We start from the raw sequence: 13,404 nt of genomic DNA, 5'->3' as shown, positions 1-13,404 counted from the left end.
TTATGTTATTATTAGTAGGCCAACTTGTTTACATTTTACAGTTGAGCAGATGAACTGAAAATTAGTGAGTTCATAGTTCAACTGAGTTTCTAAACCAAATCCTTGAAGGTCTAAGGCAACATTTTCCCTTTCAGGCCATACGGGGGGGGGGGCGTTCCTGCTATCTCAAGACATCAACCAGTGTCTCTTGATTGGGACTGACAACTGACAGTGGTTGGTTGTGGTGAAGATTGTCATGAAGTTCATCAGGAAGCACATTTGTTTTCATTCTGCAACAGGTGGGCTTTGTGCTTGATAACTTGCAAACTAATTAAGGCCTCTGGCTTTAGGTCTATTCACATTGGCTTTAGCCCTCACCGGGGGAAAAATGTGTCAGCAAATTGGTCCATTTTTCAAGGTGTCAGATTGGAGGTAGAAGTTTGCTGTTTCCCAACACAGGTGTAGAAAGGATGTAGAGATTATTTTCCTCCCATGGGGTAGAAACAAAGAACACTATTAAGGATTGATAGGCTGGAGAGTAGGTTGCCTGCAGGAGGTCTAAATCTCCTTCTCTTGAAATCTGAGCTGTTGCCCATATTGTGACTGTCAGGATTTATGGTGTGAGGAGAGCTCAGTCTGTGAGTGGAAAGAAGACTGAAGGAAATTTTAAAATGGACAAGGAAAGCGGGCTCTCTCTTATCAGTTAGGCTCATCAACAGAGAAGGGGGCCATTCTGACCAGACAAGGGAGAGAAGCCACTTGTGGACACCACAACTGGCAGAATCTTGCATGCACACAAGCCAGAGTCATTATTAAGAAGAGACAGAAGATACATTGCTTGAATCCAATGTGAGCTAAAATCATGGTTCAACATGACAGCTAGTGGCCCCAGATGTAGGTATGATCCCCCCACCAAAATTTGCTCCTAGGCAGTTCGATAGGCTTGCAAGAACACTGCAGTGTGAATGCATATTGAATGCACATCTGCATCCAGATCAGCAACTCATATGACTTGAGAGTGTGGTTGTTCTTGATGGATTGGGTCCTTGAATTTATATACATTGAGCATTCATGAATTCATCTTAGCCATAATCATCAATCCAGCTAATAAAAGGGTGTGGTGATAGCTACTGTTGTGTGTGGGCTTTTTTCAGTGAACTGGGTTGCTAGATATTGTTAGGCAACTAACAGTGCAATCCTATGCAGAGTTATATCCTTCTAAGTCCATTAAAGTCAATGGGCTTAGAAGGGTGTGACTCTTCTTAGGATTTCACTGTTAATTTCAGTGACCATCAATATAGGAATATTAATCTTTAATTCATTTTTCCCCATTTGTAGGGTGGCACCTGCAAAAGGCCCTGTTCAGATTAATGAAGCTGCCATGGCAGAACATAGGGAGAGAAGCGGTCCTGTAGATATGAGCAACCAAGGCTATGAAGTGCTTTTTGTGTAATAGCCAAAACCTTGAATTGAGCCCAGTAACTGACGGGCAGCCAATGGAGTGACTGCAGAATGGGAGTAATATGCATGTTCCAGCTAGCTCCTGATAATAATTGGGTTGCAATATTTTGCACCAACTGGAGCCTCCAAGTTGACTTTGAGGTGGGACCAATGTAGACTGCTTTACAGTAGTCTAGTTTCAATGTTACCATGGTGTGGACCTAGGTGGCCAGATCAGCCATGTAAAGGTAGGAGGCCATCTTCCAGGCAAGACTGAATTGGGAGAAAACATTTTTTTTGCAGCAGTAGCATTAACTTGCTTGTCTAGCAGCAGTGCTGGATCTAGTATAACCTCTAGGCTCTTAACCATGCCTGCAAGGGTCAACTGAACCCCATCGAAACTGGAAAGCACAATGCCCTTCTATATCTCTGACTTTCCAGCCAGCATCACTTGTCTAGGTTCAGTTTCAATTTGCTCATTTCCAGCCATTTGGCCACAGCTGTCAGGCAGTAACTTATACCGTATCACCAGGGGATTTGGATAATGAGATATAGAGCTGTGTGATGACATTCAATTCCATAGATTTGAATTATTTCTCCTAAAAACTTTGCATAGAGGTTGAATAACATGGGGGTAAGTTTGTGCCATGTGGAACCTGGCAAAATAAGAACCTCTGAGTTTACACCATTCCAAGACACATCCCCTAAAACCCACTTCTGCCTCAAAATGCCTCAACAGGATGGCATGATCTACTGTGCCAAAGGCTGCAGATAGATCCAAGAGAAACAAGAAAGAAGCATGGCCTTTGTCTACATTCAGACTGAGGTTATTAACTAAAGCCACCAGAGCCATCTCTGTCCTATAGCCCGGCTCAAAACCAGGCTGAAAAGGGCCCAGAGCATCATAATTATCCAAGACGACCTGGAGATTCAAGACCAGGCAATAATTGGCCGTGACAGTTTTGTCTAGGGATTTTTTTTGAAGTATTGGTTGGATAACCATTTCTTTGAGTGGCTGAAGGAAGGCACTTGGAGTTAGTGACTGAATTATGAGGCTCATTGTCGTGGTCTTTACATGATTTTAGCAGCCAAGATGGGCAAGGATCCAGTGTGCAAGTAGTGGTCTTCACAGATGCCAGGATCTTGTCAATATCCATCACTGTAACTTAGTCAAAGTGGTCCATAAGCAGAACAGATGGTGTATTAAGCATGTCTTCTGCCTTGCCTGTATTGCAGCTGGAATCCTGATTGGAGCATATTCATGCTATATTGTCAGCAAAAATCTTTGCAAAAGTGTCACAGCTATTAGTATAAATATATTTGTCTACTTTTTCCACATTTGACCCAATGCACATCACAAACTACTTGCTGTCCTTGGACTAATGCTAGCTCTTGGATTGGATGAAAATATGGTGTTGAACTCCCTTTTCATAGCAACCTGTGAAAGCCCCAAAACATTGCTGGAACTGAATAGATGCCCAAATCTGCTGTTTCACACACTGACCAGACAAAAAGTACTTTATAGTATTAGTTCAAGAGTCCTGGAGCAATTGCTCTTTAATTATGAATTGTTCACATTTTCTATCCTACCTTTCCTTCATGGAGCTAAGTACAGTATGCCAGCAGTATGTTCCCATTTCATGTAACACACTTTTTCAAAGGCTCATTGTGCCCAGGACAATTGCTAAAAGACAACATACATAGTTATATATGCTCATAAAGAATCCCAAGTATGCACTGTGCTGCCAAAGAATTCCATGCAGCCTACTTACAGCAAGCAGAATCGCAGTTTCTCAACCAAATGGTGTGGATACAGAAGGTGACTTGCCGTATGGAACGTCTTACATCATCCTATTTTATTCTCAAACTGTTTAATTGAAGAGACAAATCCTTTAAAGAGACAGTCTGATGACAGGAATGGTCTAATTAAAGAAATAGACCACTATTCAGAACCACCATGCTTTTGACAAGAATGACAGAAAACAGGAATAATCAATATTATTCAGTCCCCTTGGTGCCAATGCTCCAGTTCTATAAATCCATTCCATTTCAGTCTGTAATAACTTACGTTGAGGATCAATGCTTTCAAAGGGCTTCACAACGGCCACTACTGAGAACTTAAAGGTGCAGTTTCCTGAATGGTTTTCAATAAAGTGGGAAACTAGGGGAGTATCTTGAACTTTGTTTTTTATCCTGGATCTATGTTCTTGTATACGTGTCTTCAAAGACCTCATAGTACTTCCAACATATAATTTTAAACATGGACATTGTATGACATAAACCAAACAGGAGGTCCTGCAAGTAGAAAGAAAGGCATCCCTAAGGGGAGTATTGGTACTGGGGTTAACTATATCAGAGGCTTTAACTGAGAATCTACACACATTGCAGTTGCCGCAAGCAAAGTGCCAATTTTGAGACGCCAGAATGCAAAGGACACTTTGCTTCATTGAGCTGTGAGCAGGAGCAGAGCAGGTGGCAATGCCCACCTTTACCCAGCTGGGATCAGGTGCAGAACAGATGGCAATGCCCGTCTCCCACCTTCACCTAGTCTGGATCAGGTGCAGAGCAGGTGGCAATGCCAGCTCCCCCTTCAACCCTCCAGAATCAGGCACAGAGCAGGCGGCAATGGTTTCCCCCCTTCTCCATGTCAGGATCAGATGTGGAGCAGGAAGCAATGCCTGCTCCCCCCTTCACCCAGAAGGAATCAGGCACAGAGCAGAAGACAATGCCTGACCCCCTTCACCCAGCTGGGATCAGGTATGGAGCAGGTGGCCATGCCCACTTCTCCTTCATGCGGCCTGGATCAGGCATGGAGCACATGGCAATGCTTGCCCCCTGCTCACCGAGCCAGGATCAGGAGCAGAGCAGGTGGCAATGCCCATCCCCCACCTTCACCCAGCTGGGATCAGGTGTGGAGCAGGTGGCAATGCCCATCCCCTTCACCTCATCAGGATCAGATGTGGAGCAGGAAGCAATGCCCGCCCCCCTTCACCCAGCTGGGATCAGGCACAGAGCAGGTGGCCATGCCCACCTCTCCTTCATGAGGCCTGGATCAGGCATGGAGCACATGGCAATGCCCACCCCCTTCACCCGGTTGGAATCAGGAGCAGAGCAGGTGGCAAGGCCCACCCCCCGCCTTCACTCAGCTGGAAACAGGAGCAGAGCAGGTGGCAATGCCCATCCCCCACCTTCATACAGCTGGGATCAGGTGTGGAGCAGGTGGCAATGCCCATCCCCTTCACCTCATTGGGATCAGACGTGGAGCAGGAAGAAGTGCCCACCCCCCCTCACCCAGATTGAATCAGGCACAGAGCAGAAGACAATGCCCACCCCCTTCACCCAGCCAGGTTCAGGAGCGGAGCAGGTGGCAATGCCCTCTCCCCACTTTCACCTGGCAGGGATGAGGCACGGAGCAGGAGGCAATGCCCTCTCCTCCTTCACCTGCCCAGGATCAGGTGCAGAGCAGGCAGCTATGCCTGCCCCTTCTTCATCTGGCTGGGATCAGGCATGGAGCAGGAGGCCATTTCTGCCCCCCTTCACCCAGCTGGGATCAGTAGCAGAGCAGATGGCAATACCCACCCCCCTTTCACCCGGCTGGAAGTGGAGCAGTTGGCAATGCTCACCCCCCCTTCACCCAATTGGAATCAGTAGTGAAGTAGGTGGTAATGCCTGCCCCCCCTCATCTGGCCAGGATCAGGAACTGAGCATGTGGCAATGTTGTCTCCCTGTCTTCACCTGGCCAGGATCAGTCATGGAGGAGGAGGCAGTGCCTGCCTGCCTGCCTTCTCCTTTCTAGAGCCCGTTGTATTTTTTTCCTGCAACAGGCTTTGTTACTAGTTTTATATATTAAATCCTGTTTTAATGTTCAAATGTTTTCATCTTTTTACGTTCACTGCATAGGGGATCCTGTTGGGGTGGAAAGGCAGCATTAAAATGTTTTAAATAAATAAAAATAATATAACCATAACAGCCCCCCAAAATATTTCTTGGAAAAAACCTACAGTAAACAAGTCCTTAGAGTATGACTTACATTAGTAATTTGTAACTTTATAGGAGACACTTGGCTGCAACTCTTGTGCCCTCATATCAGGTTAAAGCGGATACTTGCCAGTCAGTTAAATGCACACTGCTTTTTTGTACTGCATCAGGACTGTGTAACATTCAGCAAGAAATGATGGAATTCTAGTACTGACTCTGACACTGACGTGCAAGGCCCTGGGCATGCCACTTACGTCTGTACCTCATTGGCTCATACAGAAAAGGCGTGATGGTGTCCACAATTCCTTATCTCATACGACTGTTGTGGCATTAATTAGCTAGTTTGGAAAATTGTTTGAACATGAAAAGGTGCTATGGTGTATACACTCCATGCATTATTCCTGTTAATTAACACACACAATAATTGCTCCTTGCTGCTTTCTCCGACTTTGATGTTCTTTGTTGACTGTTTACAAGGGTTCCCTCCTCCTACCTTGTTCTTTTTCGAAATCAAAAGCATTTCAAATCAGGAATCCCTACTGCCACGATTAATATTTCCCCCTTCCGCTTTGCATATTTGCTTCCTAGAGGTAACAAATCCACAGCTAAGTCTAATGATTGCTGCTATTGTCTCTTCATTAGTAAAAATGCAGAGGCTGATGCTGTTCTTGATAGGAACTTGGGCTTTCAGGAATTGGCTCCACACTCAACCACCCCAAGGTGCTTCTAGCTGGAGACTAATTCTAATCTCCCCAAGGTTGGGCAATTTATTTTTAATGGTCTACCTCTGAGACATTCATCTAAAAGTTCTGCTTTACATTTCATGGATTAGAAGAGTTGCTAATAGGAGTATTAAGAAGGTTTTACCCATTTAAAGCTTTTAGCATTACGATGCCACCACCTGAGTCAACCAGAAAGGGCAAAAAGAGTTCTTGGGGGAGATTGGACTCTCCAGCTATGTTTATAGGTTTAATAAAGAGAGAGAGAAATACAACACAAATACAAAGCGGTTAACATTTCCAGATAAAAGATCCAAAAAATGTGCAGGACGTGTAAATTTAAATAATCTGCATTTATAGATGAGTGATCCCTAAATATGCATTATTCACACTAATATATGACTTAGCTTGAAACCAACGTTAAGAGTTATTGAAATTTAAAGTGTTCGCATGAGGAAAGAGAGAGTGAAAATATAATTTCACTCATCAGATCTTTATGCAGAACTTTAGATTTTACCAGCAAAGTGATTCTGGATGCCTTTTAAAGGCCATCTAAAAGCCAACATGGGGCTGAAGCTTGAGATTACTGGTGGGGAAAGCAACAGATCTCCTGTGTCATGGATGGGTTAGCCAATGTGGTCTCCCTTTTAGACAAGGATCTGAAAATGTTCAGTCTGCAAAAAGAGAGTTAAGAGGTAGAATTGTTTCTTTTTCAATGTTCTGACTTTGTTGGAATCTTTCACATACCTTCCTACAAACAAACCTCAAACTGTTTAAGAAAGAGATTAAAAATATAACAGCTGATTATAATGCCTTTGTAGAAATCAATAATGTGACAGCATTTGGAATATGGTGTCTAGTTCTGGATGCCCCGTCTCAAAAAGGACAACAAAGAGTGGAAAAGGTGCAGGAGATGGTAACCCAAATGATCATGAAACTGGAGCATCTTCCCCATGAGAGAAAGAGTGTGGGGCTTTTCCAATTAGAAAGCAGATGTCTAGATAGGGTGCTTATATAGATTTATAAAACTACAGTATGAAGAAAGGTAACGATAATCCTCAAAGCTCTATGTCCCTCCATTCTCAGGTGGGTGAGCATCACAGTTGGGGTCTTGCTGAAGGTTTGAGTCTAGTATCACCCTAAAGACCACAAAGAGTTTTCAGGGTATAAGCTTTCAAGAGTACATTTTTCTTCATCAGATATGAATAGGAATGGAGATGGGGTTTTGTTGGTGATGGCAACAAGACACTGGAACTTCTTCCCCACAGTTTCCTCTAATGGTTCTTTACCTTCTTGGCTTTGCTGCTTTTAACGGTTTTCATACTTTTGCCCCAACTTGTGTATTAATTATTTTTTGTTTTTATTGTTTAATTATGTTACATTTTTATTGTTTTAACTGGATTTTTCTGAGCCACTTTGAGAACATTTTATTGGGAGAGTAGGCTATAAGAATTTTAAATGAATAATAGAGATGAATATAAATAATGTTTATTGGTTGTATATTATTGTAAAATATTAAATTATGAAAAACAAACCCTGCATCTCAAAATTAAAAGATTTTTTCCCTCTGATACACTACTAAAACTTGTACTCACTAAATAAAACTAGACTGAAGACAGATAAAAGAAAGTACTTTTTCACAATTAACTTGCAGAATTCAGTGCCAGAAAATGTGGCAATGGCCAATGGCTCGGATGGATTTTAAAATGAATTTAAAATTTCAAGATGGATCAATCAATAGCTGAATAGTTAAGTGGGACCTCCAGGTTTAATGGCAGCATATCTCTGAATATAAGTTGTGTGGGGGGGGGAGGGGGGGTGGTAATGGTAAAAGACACTGGCTTTCATGCCCAGGTTGTAAACTTTCCAAAACATCTAGCTAAAAAGTGCCCACTGCCCACTATTAGAAACAGATTCCAGGACAAGATGAACATTTGGCCAGTATGTTCTCATCTTTTTGGAATACATGGAAGACACCCACTATATACACAGATCACTAAATTTTAAGTGTTTTTCAAAGGTTCAGGCTCTATGAATGCATTTATAATAATCAACTTAACTCAAGGGACTTGGACTGAAGCAACTCTGGATTGGATTGCATTGTAAATCAAGAGCCAGTGTAATGTAGAAGCTAAAACAAAGGGCTTGCATACAGACAACGCAGCTCCAAATTAGTTTCCAGTGGTAGTCCATGGTGACAAGAAAATATACTTTGTGTTAAAAATTGGCTTTAGAGAGGGCCCTCAGTTAGAGGCATAGTACATGCTTTTGATTGCAGAGTCCAGGTTTAATCTCCACCATCTTAAATTACAGGGCAATCAACAGAACAAAAGAAAATACTTGTTCATTCAGCACACAATTAATTTGTGGAACTCTTAGCCACAGGGTTTGGTGATGCCCACTTTAAAAGGGAATAAGTCAAATCACAGAGGCTCAGGCCAGCAATGTCTGTTAGGCTCAAAATACTCCTGGACGTCAGATGCTGGGACTACAACAGGGAAGGCCCTGCTGTGGCCTTGCTTTGAGCTTTCCAGTGCATTTGCTCATCCACTGTGTGGGACAGGATGGGGGAGCAGACAGATCACTGTTCTCTTATGTACTTACGGTTTCTGGTTACAGGAAGAAAGAACTTTGTTGAGGTCTCGGAGAGTCACTGCCTGTCAGAATGGATAATTCTATCTTAGACAGATCATTGGTATGATGTGGTATAAAGCACAGGTTTGTATAAATATATAATCATGAATGAGCACTAAATTTTATTATATACTGAACTATTACCAGGGATAATATGAGCCAGCTATTCTTTTTCTTTTTTCCAGAATGTACATTTCCACAAGGATTTGGAGGTGAGATAGCTAATTTTAGTTGCTCTGCTAATGGCTTGTGACATCACTTTTGAAATTTTAAATGGGAGGAGTTGTCAAAAAAAAATACTGGGTTTTTTTCACCCTAAAAGCTTCTCTCTCTTCTAAAGCTGTAACAACTCGACAACTGTCTTGGTTACACACCAAGGATTTCACTGAGAACATGTTAGAGGGAATCAGAAAAGCAGAGAAAAGGTCACAAATAAGCACCTTAGGAACAATGAAAGCTTTTCTCCATGTAGCAGTGGGAGAGTTGCAAGAGGGGGAGAGAGAGAGAAAAAAACCTGAAAAGGTATTAATCAGAAGTGGCTATAAATCCTCTGGAGTTTTTGCTCTTATAAAACTCCTTGGAGAAAGTCTTGAAGGAAATGCAGGTCAAAGCCCAAAAAAGCTCTTGATCAGAGATTGCTGGAGGAAAATCTTCCCAGATGCCGTTTAATAGGCTGCAATCACCCCAGGAGTGGGAAAGCCAAGTACGCTTGAAGCATGGTTGCAGTTCCTAATAGGCCTTGTCACACTTAAGGCACTGCAAGCGCCATCCACCGAACAGCTGAAGCTGGCTGGTGATTCATAAAGCCAACAGTTTAAAGTTTATTATGATGAAAGCACTTAATGACAGCCATCGCTAGGGGCCCATCATTTATAAAGCTGCGCTGAGTATTAGACATGTAGCATGACCACCAATTTTGTGTCACAATTGCTACCATAAAATGACCTTTGGTGATTTTTGCTGCATGTGGTGGACAGCTCTTCTTTCACATTAGTGCTCGGTGGCTTTTCTTTGCAGACTATTATGCTGTCTAAAGCTTATTTGGCACTGTCGTGAGTCTCAACCCCTTGTTATTACCCCGAAGGCCTGTCTGAAGGGGGGGGGGACACCTCTCATGTTCTATTATGGCACCCCAATCAGCTATTCCTTGGCTAGTGTAATAATTTAACTCACATATGCCTTCATTGTTATCGCATTTCATTTTTTTTTTAAATTCTCCTGTTTTCCGTACACTGCACTAAACATCCAATTGGGTGGAAATGAAATATGCATGTTACCCTATTAGGGGAGATGGCAGTGGAGATTTTGAGTCTTAATTGTCCAATGGATGGGAAAGCATTACGCCAAGGCAGTCAATAATAAATAATCATACAGTGTGGAATAATGCATATCTAGGAAGAATATCTTGGGCCTAAATGCTGCACTTTACACAAACATGGAATATAATTTTTCTGAGTGAAGAACCTGCACAGATTTGCTGGGCAACAATATTAATTATGCACCTCTTCCTTAAACTACTTTTTGTCTTGTTGTGAAATGTCTGAATATACAGCACCAGCACTTCAAAGTCCCGATGTAAATCTTTGCTATTACGGTGGCCAGTCTTTCTTCTACACCTTTAAAATGCATATATAATTTTATAAATGATATAAAATCTCTTTCTAGTCTGTGAAGGGGAAAAAAGACACGCACAGCACACTGCAATTTGGGCAGGATTTAAAATATGTGATTTTTGCTGCTACCTACAACTGTATTGGGTTTTATATAAAGCTTTTTTCAATAAGGTAAATTGTTACATGACAAACTCATCTTCCACCATTATCATCTGCTGTTTGTGTTTAACAACAGGAGTCCCTGCTCTAACAAAACTGTTGTAATGGCTGTACAAATTACTCAGCTGAAAGCTTTTCACCAAACCAAACAGTATTAATCAGCAGTTCTTATGAAGGTGCTAATTAAAAACAATTTTCTTCCTCAGTTTGCAATGCTAAGCCATCTTCACTTGCACTGTTTCCAATATATAGCTACTGTATACACTCACACATCAGGGCCTCTATTAACTCCTGAATCTCCTATTACCTATTTTATTACCTTCCTGTCTTCCAGGTTTATGGGCTTGTTGACATTTTGGATGTCACAGCATGATATGTTTAATCATTTTAAAACTACATTAATTGAAGAGGGAGGGAGGGGGGAGAGAAGAGAAGGCTAACAGCCTTTTGCAATTCACACACTCTGAGGGCACACAGAGAGCAAGCAGAATCCCCAGCTCAACTTTTGGCTTGTAGCTTCTTATGTAAAATTAAAATCCAATACTACTCAGTTTCTGATTTAAAAACACACACAATTATACTGATTTAAATTCTCTGTTGGCAGTTATGTTTGCCTGACTACTGAGGTTCCTGTTCTGAGGGAAAATAACTCAGATGTTCTAGAGCTGGCCTTAACAACTGTGTTTTCAAGCTTGACAGCTGCTGAATTTAACCCAGATTCATGGGTAAGAAATGTGTCCTCTCAGGCTGTGGGTTGCCATCTGGTCTACTTCATTGCTCTCCCCTGAATTTTCCAAACAGTTTAGACTCATGAAGGCCTATCAGATCCACGGTTCCTGATGGACACATGGAAAATGGCCAAGTGCTGAACTTAAGTCACTTTGGCTGCAAGCCGACGTAAGCTAGGAGCCAAGCCTCAAAGGAAAAATTATTTTTTAAAAGGCTATATCCTACTACTATTAAAGGCTAACCATGTTCTAGACATCTCACTTCCTACCCTGGTGCGCCTCCAGAGGGCGCTGCTGTGGAGGGAAGCCCAGAAAAGGCAGCCCATCCCTCTGAGAGCACATGCGGCAAGAAGCCTAGGCTGGGATCAGGCGCGCAGCAGGTGGTAATCCTTGCCCCCTTTCACCCGGCTGGGATCAACAGCAGAGCAAGTGGCAATGCCCATCCCCAGCCTTCACCCAGCAGGGATCAGCAGTGGAGAAGGTGGCAATGCCCATCCCCTGCCTTCACCCGGCTGGGATCAGAAGTGGAGCAGGTCGCAATGTATGCCCCCTCACCTTCAACCAGCTGGGATCAGGAGTGGAGGAGGTTACAAAGCCCGCACCCTGACTTCACTCAGCTGAGATCAGGAGCAGAGCAGGCAGCAATGACTGTCCCTGCCTTGACCCAGCTGGGATCAGATGCAGAGCAAGTGGCAATGCCTGCCCACCGCCTTCACCTAGCTAGGATTAGGCACGTAGCAGGTGGCAATGCCCACCACCCCGCCTTGACCCAGCTGGGATCAGGAGCAGAGCAGGTGGCAATGTCTGCCCCTGCCTTGACTCAGCTGAGATCAGGAAGAGAGCAAGTGGCAATGCCCACCCACCCCCAACTTCACCTAGCTGGGATCAGGAGTGGAGCAGATGACAATGGCCGCCCCCCTGCCTTGACCTACACACACACACACTATCCCCCCCCCCACACACACACACACTATCACCCAGCTGGTATCAGGAGTGAAGTGGGCCCTTGATTACACCCCAATGGCATGGGGTATCAAAGGAATAATTTATAAACATTGGCATCTATTGTCTGAAATTCCAGGATGTGAGAGACATCCTATAGTGAGCCTAAGGGACATCGTGATATGTACAGATCAGAGAGCCTCCCAACAGGTTAACAACAAACCTAGGAACAATTATGCATGTGGTCATTGTAAAATCTGCCCAATGGTTATAGCTGGTGGGAAAGTGATATTGTCACTACAATATCAAACTACAATACTTTTCCACATGCCAGACTGTTGGGGTGGTATATCAATTAGGTGAGAGTGGAATAAATTTTATGTAGGGAATACCATATGCCCAGTACAAACATGTATACTGGAGCGTATGTCAAGAATTTGGAATCAAGTTTTAGAGGCTCCATTAATTGACCATTTTATAAAAGAACATCATAAAGAATCAGAGTTTCAATATACTATATTGTACATAGCAGATAAGGGTCCCGCAGCAAAGATCCAAAGAGATTTACTACAGAAGGAGGTTTATTGGATTCATTTTCTGGACTGCTTACACCCTAGGGGTTTAAATAATGAATTAAATATGACCTGTTTTCTGTAAAGAATAATTCATGTTTGTACTATTGTGGTAGTTCTGACTCTTTAACGACTAATTTAATGGTGCTGTGCGTCATATAAATTGTTCTCTGTGGGGGCAGTATCTGCGTCGAGCTGCTGCTTTGATGTATGCCAAGAGAATGCATTTAAACTTTGTTTCAAACTGATTTTGGCAAGCTACTAGCATGTTGCACTATTTGATATTTTGTAACTAAGAATATTTTTATTGGTGATATGTAATGTTTTATTTGTAGAAATATTTATTGGGTCTGGTGGACCGATTTTTGGACCCTGAAGAAGTGTTGTGTACATGAAACAAGTTCAATCTGTTAGCCGGCCTCTTGTTGGGCAAAGGGATCCATCGAATCCTTCTCCCATCTTTATCGCTCCACCTGGAAAAAAGAAGGAAAAAAAGCATTATTCATCTATTTAAGTATTGGAATACTCACCGGTTGAATTCCGGTCTTTTGAGCAGCTTTCTTTGGCTATGCTATCTGTAAAACAAAGAAAGGACTTGTTTAGATGTTTATACATGAGAAATGTGTATTTTTGTAATAGT

Source organism: Eublepharis macularius, chromosome 1, assembly GCF_028583425.1.
Source record: "Eublepharis macularius isolate TG4126 chromosome 1, MPM_Emac_v1.0, whole genome shotgun sequence".
Lineage (NCBI taxonomy): Eukaryota > Metazoa > Chordata > Lepidosauria > Squamata > Eublepharidae > Eublepharis > Eublepharis macularius.
Note: the sequence above shows the minus strand (reverse complement) of the source record.